Genomic DNA, 12,183 nt, shown 5'->3' with positions numbered 1-12,183 from the left:
TACTAAAGAAGTGAAGTATATGACCAATCAAACCTCAAAACATTTAAAGCAAAGCAATGATTTAATCTGTTGTGTTTTCATAGATGGCAAGAGGTGCTATACTCCAGCCCTATTTTAAATGACACTGGGAAGACTTAAATGTATGTGTTTATCTGCTAGGGTTTTTTTTTGTTTTTTAGCAACCCCAGTTTAAATGAGTGCCTTCACACTGAGGTGAGACTATCGTCCAACTGTGTACTATTCTGCATCTCTGTCCCTGGGATAAAGGAGATCAAAATGAGAAGTGAGAGTATGGAAGAAGAGCCACCATGCCGACTAACTGATGGAAGATGGGCTACTGGAGCAAAAGGGGAGGTAATGGGAGCTGACAGTGTCAGTGATGTATACTGGAGCTGGAATGTGTGGCCTGTGTGCAGGAGAGGGAGGAGGAACAAAGGAAAAAATCAGGAAAAAGAGAAGGGAGAGAATGTGTGTGGAAGGAAGAGAAAATTTTCGCTTCCTTTCAACCTTGTGACTAATCCTACTTAAATGCTTTTCTTATAAGCCAATTTTACTCCTCTGCTTGCCTTCCCTTTCCCCTCTGGAGGGGACATAAAAACAAAAAGAAAAAGAAAATATAGGGAGGAAAAAACAATAGGGTGTAATTTTCTTCATTGGCTCCAGGACTGTGCAGATTGCTTCCCCTTCCACGTGTTGTGGAGCGCTCAGTAATGTTCTGGCATTGCCAGATCTGATCTTGTCAGTAGTTGCGATGAGATAAAACTGGGAAGGTGGGTGACATATATGACTGGTTTGAATTCAGTCTGTAACTCATCGTGTTTCTTGTATGTGCAAATATATTTTGTGTAAATTGGAATATATCGTGGGAAGAAGTTGGCAGACAGAACATGCACAGTAACCCGTTTGATCACAAAAGCAGTTCAGTGTTAGAGATTGCTCATGTATGCCAAGAATGAAACATTTCTGAATGTGTGGCCTGGCTTTTTATTATCAGAATGTTTAATTTTTTTTTTACACATAAGCTTTCTTATTCTCTTTTCAGTACATCTTGTGCAGGTTTTGGTGTGTTTTTTTTTTTTTTAATCCACGCAGAGTGAGTTAAAAATGCTATTGAATCTGAATAGTAGCGTATTAGGCTTAGCTGAAGCAGACGGCTACAAAAGACATTAGGCAATGGGGACTTGGGCCTGAAATATTGAATGAAGTGTGCCTCTTTAATCTTCAAAAAAAAAAGTTGTGTTTTTAAAGCGAAGATAAACTTTGAAACATAGGAGAGTAGAAAATACACCATTTAGTTTAATAATCTGTAATTAGTAAGAATTCACCTAACAGTTTCAGCTTTTTTTAGAAAATGAATCAGCAAAGTGAACAAGTCGGAGATAATTATTTTTCATTATGTCCCTATTTCTATTGTTTTCACTCTGTGCATGTGTGTAAGCTCGCACTGTGGCTCTGCCCTACTTTAGCAGTCAGGTGGTTGATTTTTTTCTTCCATATCTTTGATTACACCACCATAAAAATGAAAGAAGCTTCATCAGATTTTAGTTTTGGTCTGGGGATTTTTCCCAGCTCTCGAGCTTGAATGAATATTTAAGCAACTCATAATGCAACAATTGTTATTCTGAGGGAAAAATAAAAAGCAGTACTCTACTGAACATCACAGTAGCCTGATGAAAAGGTAATGGCACCTCTGCAGAATAGAATAAAATCAAATCCTAATTGTTTTGGTCAATTTGACTTGCCAGCAAGTCATGCTTTAATCTCTGCATAAATTAGAAGCCTTTTCTCTGTTCAAATTCCTGTGGGGTTTCTGTCTTTGGCTTCTGTCTACTTAATTCAGCTCAGCTAGTGAATGCTTTTGGATAATGTCATGATATTTCCATTAAAGAATTCAAAGTTGGTGAGAAGAAAGGTGCCAAACTGCTATTATGCAATCGAGATGAGTTTCAGTGATAAGCCTTTGGTTTAGCGGATTCCTCAAGCACTGTAAAGGACGTTAGTGAACAAACTGAGGTGCATGATCCAAGGACAAAGCTGTTTGCCCAGTGTACCTGTGATCAGGATAAACTGTAATTCAGATTATAGAAAATGAAGCTTCCAGTGCTGGTGGCTAATGAAGAAGGTGGTTATGCCAGCGATTGCACTGGCTTTTGGGAAGGAGTTGGGCATAGAAGGGAAAGAAGGAAGATTAACATCAAGTCTTTCTTTCTGAAAGTAAGTTAAGTCATGGGGTAAGTACCAATTCATGAAGTTATGGTCTTAGTCTGCTCTTGGTTCAGCAGGTCCTGCTCTTCTCTTTTTTCTACTCCTAAATATAGTGTATAAAAACATTCTCTAGAGTAAGGCTACTAAATTTTGAGACTAGACCCCGCTTTACTGAGAGTCTAATTTTCTTGATAGAGAAACTGCCATTTTGTTTTTCTCTTTAAGGAATGAAAGATATGTTAGCATGAGGAAGGTCACTATATCTCCAACACAGATTTGATAATTGCCATTTCTGAACAACAGAATATCATTAAAATAAACAAGATGAAATCCCTCAGATACTTGTAGTGTAGTTGAAACAGGTAGTTTCAAGTACAGACCAGAAGAAATAATGTACAATAATGAGGTGCAGATTGTTAATTGTTTTTTTCAGTCTAAAGGGTGCAAAGACTTGAGTATGTTAATAAAAAAGAATTTTAAAGGAGCTTTTTTCTTTTGTAAAAGCCCTACTGAATACATGTGTAGGCACCCTAGAGTTCACACAAATCCTGCTATTTGTCAGTCCTTTTGGATGACCTTGAGATGCTATCATCCTGACTCCAACCAGCTATATTCTTGGGAGAGTAGGGGAGAAGAGCTGGAGGTGAAGCGGTGGAAAATGCGTAAGTAACAAGAAAAAAAAAATAAGAAAAATGTTCTTTTTTGGAGAGCTTGAGTTATAAGATTAGATTATAGCTAGCAGAATCAAGGGCAGATAGGCATGGCACATGATGATTATGATTTATGGGAGCATTAAAAAGGAAGAAAATCAATATATATTCTAAAAGTTCTATTTTGCTCAGATTAATCTAAAACCCCTCCTTGGGTTCATGATGACAGAGGAAGGCTGTGTTGATAAGAACTTTTCCTTTCCCCCCTCCCCAAACAATAGCTTCAATAACTGTTAATGTACAAATCCAACTTTAGAAAATGAACCTTTTGTAGCCTTTCATTTTAAAAAATAAAAGCCAGTAGGCACTATTTGCAATAAATTGAAGGTCAAATGTGACATTAGATAGGCATCTGCTACTAATAAACAATATGATAATGCAGTACATGAAGATTCTATTACCAGGATACAAAATGAAAAGATTAATCTCTCCATTAAAAATATTCTCTCCTTCAGCTCTTTCTGCCAGTTATTTTCTTTGCTCCGATGCCTGTAGCAAAATGGTATTTTCAGCTGAAGATCTATGCTGGTTTTACTTTTATAATGTAGTGCATTGTAGATCTAATCAGATGTTTGCAGCCAGTTAAAAAATGTACCATAACTTTTTGTCCAATTAATGCTATATGTTGATTTGATACAGTTTTCTTATGTGCTTGTATGAAAATATTTCTTAAGAAACTTTGCTATTTTTTAATACATATGCACACATTTTTTCTAATAATATTAGATCTTTCTAGGTATTATAGAAAAGAAAAAATGCAATAATAAGATAAAAGCAGCCACGTAGCCAAATGCCTGCCTCCATCTCCTGCATCCTCTAACGTCATACAAAGCAACAGTCAATATTCAGGACTAGGACATGTAAAGACACAATTAAGACTCTTCTGTTACATTAAGACTGTAATACTAGCTACTATGAAGAAAATTAACTCTATCCCAGCCAAAACCAGCAGAAGGTGTGGTTTTGTTTTTTTTTAAACAACCCCCTCTAAAAACAAAACAAAAAATCCTCTTAAGCAGCAGTATCTTAAAAATAGATAAATGGCTATTTCACTGAAATAGTTTTGTTCCTGGAGGACTAACTTCTAAACAATTAGAGTTTACAAAGGACATCTATCGGAGTATCTACGGTAAAGCAGACAGCAATTAATGGGAACATCTGAAGGAGAAACAAATGATGGGAAAAGTCAGACACCCCCACCCCCCAAAAAAAAACCCCAAACAAACTTATAAGATGTTCTACTCATATGGAAAAATCTTCTTTTCCATACTTCAATATTTAGTTACGAGGTTTAACATTTGTACATTGTCTGTTAAATGTCTCCAACATTTAAGTCCAACTCCTCGGAATGGCTGTAGGTATAATTACAGACTATAGGACTGTAATTACTACACTGCAGAACATTAAAAAACTGTGAACTATAAAATAACCTTACTAACTTTTCTTTGCCACAGAAAAAATAATTTCTGTATGTTTGTATTTATTAATAGTATTTAAAATGCAAATATTTAAAGATTTCCATTTAAAGATACCTATAAATGGCACTAAAACTTGTCTTAAAACAATAGTAATGAAGGTAAATAACAAATAAAGTTCTATGATCTAAGATACTGGGAAACTGTCATTGGAAATAAATGCTTTGTAAGTATCAATCAATGAAGCTTCACAATACTTCTGTAGAATAGGGAAATGGTAATCTATTTCTTCATTTCAGCTACTTTGTTAGTATAAGGTATGTCTGATGGAGCCAATGACAATATATGGAACACACACGAGGTCTGTGTTGCTAGCCCTGTCTTAGAACAACACACTGTTTAGATAGTGAGAGTTTGATTTTATTCATAAGAGTTACTTAAATCCTAACTCTTAAAATGAAATCTCGCTTCTCTTTTAATACACTTATTTCTTAAGAGCTCATATATATCTTTACAATTAAACTAAACATCATGGGTAGGGTAGGTTAAGGTTGAGAAGCATATGTTAAACAATAATATGGTTGAGATGAGAAGAAAGGACGGTTTATGGCATAATGCCTCTCCAGACGAACACTGTAGCTATTAAAAGATGCCTGGAAGCAAAAGAAGTATAGAAGACACTCATATTTCACAATAAATGTGTAGCTGAATTCATGGTGTGCTAGAATCCATGAAAAACAGGCAAAGGGTAGAGGCTGAACACAAGCGTGTGCCTTTAAGTTCCTTCACAACAGAAATAATATAGCTACTCTGTAAGTGAGCGTGGAAGATAAGTCACAGTGAATAAGCAATATCTGGAGTCTTGTACAATTCATGAACAGCTGGATGAGCGCTGTCTTCTTTTGATCATTGAATGGCAGGCGATTCAAATACATTGTGTTATTACAAGTTTCTACCAGATACATTCCTCCTCAAAAAATGTTAGTGTATTTATCCTCAAAATACAGAGAAATATTATTCCTATGATGGTAGTAAACTGTGAAGAGAGGTAAATGTTTTGAACGTCAATTAAGCAGGCTCTTTTCCAAAGTTAAGTCTCTTCACCGTTCAGTCCTGATGATGGCAGTACTTCTGTCATGCACAGAAGCAGAATCCTAAAAACGGATAAGGTGTAAGTAAGGGTCAGTGCTTTATTCTAAGGGATGCTTCAGAGATTCCTTGTTTCCCTCAGTAAATAATTGCATTTTTGTCTTAAATATAATTTCCTGTTCTAAAAAGCACAGTTTATTTCTCATAAGTATCTGTTTATTTTTAAATCATACTTGGAAATTTTAATGCGCTTCCATATTTTTTCAGTTTTTTGAAATCAACATAAGTAATTCTTTTAATGAACAATAGAGAATAATTTTGGGTCAAAGCTCAGTCTTAATAAATGTAATAGCAAAATATTGTAAATTGTCCAAGAATGATCATTCAACAACTGTGTTGGGGATATCTGGGGCAGCCTGTTCGTAATTAATTGCACAAACTCCGAGAAACTGAGAGACTAGGATTAGCAGGAAGAACATTAAATTTTTTTGCAATGTGAAGTATGGACACTCATCAGCCTTCCTGGTATTCATATTTCTTTTACAGTGATTCTCATTCTATTTAGCTTTTTGTCACGTTTAAAATCTTCATCAAAGATTACAGTTTCCTGAGGTATGACCCTTTTTATTTTAAAAGTGGCAGAATCAAGATAGTTTTGTTTGCTGAAATTAATGACTGATGTCAGGTATTTGAAAGCTAATGAGTAACAATGAGTAATAACTTCTTCCATATTATCTGCTATTCTTCTTTTTGGTAGAAGTTACATAGCTGACCAACTAATTCATCATTAATTCTTTCACATAATTATTGTTTTAATGTTTATTATGTTTACAAATTTTGATGCATATAAGGTTTAATTTTAGGACTGAGTATAAACGAAACTCTTAGAGTGTGGAAGAAATATAAGTTATTTTCAGTCACTGTGGGTGTATTTGCATCTCCTCAAATTTATCATTCCTAAAGGACATAATCACTGTGAGACAGGAAAAGAGCTATTTTCAACTGTAGCATAGAGAAAAACCCATCCTATGGGGACATGCTTCAACATTTCCATGTATTCGAGACTGACAAATTGATAAGTCTCTTGCAATTTTTGAATACTTTTGTCAGATAAGGGAGAATAATTGAAATTGTCTGCTACACGACCTTCAAGATCAAATAGTGACATATTCAGAGTGTATTTTGTTATCTCACACCATAGGATAAGCTCAGTGATAATATTAAAGGAAACATCCATTCTGATTTTATCTTGATTTATTGGTAGAGTAGTGATTCTCCCTCTGAATTTTACTGTCATCACCTGGAAATAACCAGATATTTTCAAATTTTATGTCATTCAGTTCATATTTTGAGATAATGCAGCTCACTTGCTAGACATTTAGTAATGCAAATTTTATATTTTCAATACTCCTAAATCAGTTTCATTGATAAATTGAAAATAATCCAGTAAACAAGAAATTATTCCAAATATTTGGATGTTTCTGTTTGTTCAGGACTATGTGACCAGATAAAATCATGACCAATACCAATCCTGCTATAATACTGCTAAACGGTGATTTTCTGAAAACATAGCGGTGACAAGTATGACTGTAGATATTCCTTTCCTACTGTTTTCCAAGTACAGTTGAAGACACAGAGGAAGGAACTGAGAACTTAAGCAAAGAATGTGTTACTGAAATACTAATTATTGGGTGAAAAAACTTTGGAAACAGAGTGCTAAGCAGACTTAAGATTTACATTTCTAGGTCTTCCAGGCCTCTCATTTCTAAGAGTTTACTTGGAATATGAGTGAAAGTACAAAGTGTAATGCTGTTGAGCTTGATCTGTGGGGCTTTTTTCATCTTGAAACTAGTATTGCTAAAGACAGCATATAATACAATACAGAATTAGAACTGCTTCAATGCCCTTGTCACATTTATCACTGTACATTGATAAGTACCTTTTAGGATAAACAATGGAAAATGTGAAAAAAAATTTGCTTTAGAAACAAACTACCAACTCTGGTGAAATGAAGACTTTAGTAAACCTGTAGCTTTGTAGACTATGAAAAGTCATGACTCTTCTAATGTTTATATTACTCCTATGTTTTGTTTGAACTTTGTGGATGATACTGTTTTATTTGTTCTCTCTTTTCCATTATCTCTACTGTACATTGAGATAGCCTGAAAGAAAACACTTTAGTCTTGTGTAATTAATTTTTCAGTACCAGTTTGCATAAATTGTGTGCTAAATATTTCATTTACTGCAATAAGAAGTGCAGACAATGACATAATAAAAACCCTATTGCATAAGTTATGTTTCTTGAATATCAGAGAAGCTGACCTACATTTTGAATGCCTGTAATGCTTGTGAGAGCCGCTGGATTAATATGCTCGGGTACCACTACAGCTTTTTGCCAAAGAACGACAATGGTTAATCACAAGAAGACAGCATCAGGAGAAGCAGAGGGGGCCTTCCAGTTTCACTGTGGGCTGCTTTAATTATGTTTTAGGGTAAGAGAGTCTGTGTGCAAGATCAATCTTTTGTCTGATCTGTTTGTGTCAGTTACGAGAGTGCTTTTGATTATCAAGGCATCAGCTTAATTCCGATAGGATAGATACTGCATACTCATTTCAAAGGCATTTGGGGTAGAGGGAGAAAGAAATATTGGCTCATTCTGTCTTTCACTGAACACAGACTGTCCTGTGATGAGTTTTGGCCTCCACCAAGTTGGACCAAAAACTGAACTAGTGACAGAAATTCCTTCATTCTACATTTTGTTAGTGATCTCTTCTTTGAATTATGTATTTGTAAGTGCTGAGCTTTTTGCTTTAAATATTAGAGGGAATGAATGAAGATTGCTGCTTGATTTTGAAAAAAAAAAGTTTCTGAATACTTAGAACTAATATACTAGTTCTAGCCAAAGTTATTGTCCTCCTCTCACATAAAAAAAAAGCAATCAACCAACCAAAAAAAAAAACCCCAATTAAAAAAAACAAGCAAAAACCCAAATGAAAAACCCAGAATCGGTGAAAAGCGGCAAGAATGTTGACAGTATTTTATGAAAAGCGTTGTTATTTTCCTACCACTTTAATGTACATTGCTATGTCAGCTTCTGGATTGCAGGTCAGTGCAGAACAAAGGAGACAAGGAATAGAACGAAAAACAGTGAAAATTAATTATGGTCTGTTTCTTCACTGAAGCTAAGGTAGGATGCCAACAATGACAACTTCAATTGCTATACTTCATTGATGACATATCAGTATTGCTGATGTGGCAGGGATCTAGATGTAATGACCGTGTTGAAGTTGGCTCTGTTTTTTTGGTCCTGCTTTGTATTTACCATAAAGGCAGCATAACTTTCCAGATGCAAACGGAGCAAAACAGAAGGGGAGGCCTGAGTCACTGACGTATTCCCGCTAGTCACCTTGCACTGTTTTATTGGGAAATGTTACATTATTGGGGAAGATGTCCTTGAGAAGAAAAGTTGCATTGTTCCTGATGAGTTAGCATGTAAGTTAAAAATCATATTAGACTTTCCAAATAAGCGTATGATATTGCCAAGGTTCTGGCCAACATTAACTTTACAAATAAAGCAAATAGTGACAGATTGTGTATGAGCCATTGCAGAGTATGCTGTATTACAACAGTTGCTTTTATGGCCTAATCATTTTACCGCCAGGTACAAAAGGTATAATATATGCATATGCACAGAACAATATTTTATGCTGTTAGCACACACTTCTGATGATGGTAAACTTGATGAAACTGGTATTTTTGTATTTGTTTTCTTTCATGATGTGTATGGAGCTAAGTAGGGTTCTACGTTTTGCTATTCTTCTGATCTCTTACCTTAAAAATGGACCACTAAGAGAAAATGTGAACTCATGCAAAATCTAATGTGAGCTTTGGAAGCCATAACTGTGGTTGGGGAGGCCAGACGCAGACATCGTATTACTTAAATAGAATCGTCGTATTATATAAATCGAATATAGATTTGACACCTATATGATGGCTAATTCATGCATAGGGCTTAAGCCAGTAAGACACCAAACAACTTGTGAAAGATATGAAATGTCTCCAATGCTTAGTAGCTCAGTAAAAGTTTAAGATAATCCTCAATTTCAGTGTTAGCCTCTTAATGCATTGAGAAGAAATAGGAATGCTACCTTTAGTAAAAATAAATATACAGAAAGCTCATTACAAATCAAATAGTTCTCCCAATAAAAAATAAGCATATTTCTTACAGGCTGTAATTGTTTCTATATTTATTTTGCTTTTCTTCTCCCAATCCCTTTTACTATCTTCTTCAGAGCCTTCCTAATGGCAAGCTACATAGTGGCAGATGAATCTAGGCAAAACATTATTCTAGTTTTTCTTTGCAAATAACTGTGAAACTTCCTATTTTTTTCCAAGAGAATTTGGCAGAACTAGTATTCATTTACAAAGAAAAAATAATTAGGCTGTATAGCTAAGGGCATTACATAACTTAGCAATGAATCCCTGAAAATATTTTTATGGATAAAACACAATGTAATGTAATTTTAAAATGTTATGTTGCGCTTTGAGAAGCCTTCCAGGTTTGTTTTGATGGGTGTACAGGACCTACAATTTTAAAATATGCTCATATGAATCTGATTTTATCATGATCAATATATCTGTGAAAACAGGTCAAGCTTCGTGTCCTTTGTTATCTTGTGTGTCCACTGTGTGACATGTACAGTGGAACTGAAAGTAGGGCTAAGCTGCATCTCTGTAGTAACGTCACTCTGCTTTTACAGATAAAAGTTCCTCATTTTAAAGCTGTTACATTGTATAAGCAAAAGATAATGCACAACAGCAGAAGTTTTAAATAATGGAGGAAATAAAATATACTGTGCTATGTACTATTAGAAGAGAATTGGATGAGATAGCTTATTTGTACTGCAGTCTCTGCATTGAGAAATGAAGTGGAAAAAACCCAGTCTTTCCTAGAGTTAGACCTCAGTCACATAGGAACATCTCAGCCAGTCAAGGTGACACATGTTAATATGTAGTCTCAAATCCAGCGTAGGCTGTAATTTGATACTAGAAGTCAAGAACCTCTGCGGACGTTTTGTGGATATGAACAAAACTCAAGTAAGCAATTTGTAGTTGGCAGACAAAATGGTATGTAAAGCAAAGTTAGTTAATTTGACTGTCATAGCTGAGTTCAGTGATCTCCACTCAGCTCTAGGTGTAAAGCCATGTTATGTCTATGAATGAACTACTGGACCCTGAATTTTTCAGTTTCAAATGTTGTATTGACTGTTAATTACATTCTACCCATCACAAAAGCACTGCATCTCAAAAGTAATACAGGTATTAAATACAACTATATAAAAGGCTTATTGGTCTGCTGTTACAAAATCTCTGAGAGAAATAAGACATAGCAGAAAACTCCAATTTACAAACTATGAGTTAAAATAAGGGTAGAACTGTGGTGCTCCATCTGCATTGGATTCGCAATGGAAGGGCTCTTCTCTTAGTGCAAGGCACCTGTAAGCTTGTCCAGGGTGACGACTTTGTCTGCATTAGAGGTGGAAGCCATTTTTAGACATTATTAATTCTCTTTGTGGATATCACAGAATCACAGAATCGACCAGATTGGAAGAGACCTCAGGGATCATCGAGTCCAACCGTTGCCCTGACACCACCCTGTCAACTAGACCATGGCACTAAGTGCCATGTCCAGTCTTTTCTTAAACACATCCAGAGATGGTGACTCCACCACCTCCGTGGGCAGCCCATTCCAATGTCTAATAACCCTTTCTGAAAAGAAATTCTTCCTAATGTCCAACCTGAACCTCCCCTGGCAAAGCTTGAGGCTGTGTCCTCTTGTCCTATCGCTAGTTGCCCGGGAGAAGAGGCCAACTCCCACTTCACTACAACCTCCCTTCAGGTAGTTGTAGACTGCAATAAGGTCACCTCTGAGCCTCCTCTTCTCCAGGCTAAACAACCCCAGCTCCCTCAGCCGTTCCTTGTAGGACAGACCCTCCAGACCCTTCACCAGCTTGGTCGCCCTCCTCTGGACTCGCTCCAACACCTCAACTTCTTTCTTGAAGTGCGGGGCCCAGAACTGAACACAGTACTCAAGATGCGGCCTCACCAGTGCTGAGTAGAGAGGGACGATCGCTTCCCTAGACCGGCTGGCTACACTATTCCTAATGGAGGCCAGGATGCCATTGGCCTTCTTGGCCACCTGGGCACACTGCTGGCTCTTGCTGTCGATCAGCACCCCTGGGTCTCTTTCCACCAGGCCGCTTTCTAACCACTCTTCCTCCAGCCTGTAGAGCTGCATGGGGTTGTTGTGGCCGAAGTGTAAGACCCGGCACTTGTTCTTGTTGAACCTCATGCCATTGGTCTCGGCCCATCTATCTAACCTGTCCATATCCCTCTGTAGGGCCTTCCTACCCTCCAGCAGATCGACACTCCCACCCAGCTTGGTGTCATCTGCAAATTTGCTGAGGGTGCACTCAATCCCTACGTCTAGATCATCTATAAAGATATTGAACAGCACCGGCCCCAGAACTGAGCCCTGGGGAACACCGCTAGTGAGCAGCCGCCAGTTGGACTTTGCCCCATTCACCACGACTCTCTGGGCTCGGCCATCCAGCCAGTTTTTAACCCATTGAAGAGTCCACCCATCCAAGCCCCGGGCAGCCAGTTTGTCCAGGAGGATGCTGTGGGAGACAGTGTCGAGTGCCTTACTGAAGTCTAGATAGACTACATCCACAGCCCTGCCCTCATCTACTAAGCAGGTCACT

The sequence above is a fragment of the Nyctibius grandis genome, chromosome 6 (assembly GCF_013368605.1).
Source record: "Nyctibius grandis isolate bNycGra1 chromosome 6, bNycGra1.pri, whole genome shotgun sequence".
NCBI lineage: Eukaryota > Metazoa > Chordata > Aves > Nyctibiiformes > Nyctibiidae > Nyctibius > Nyctibius grandis.
This window is presented reverse-complemented; position numbering follows the sequence as displayed.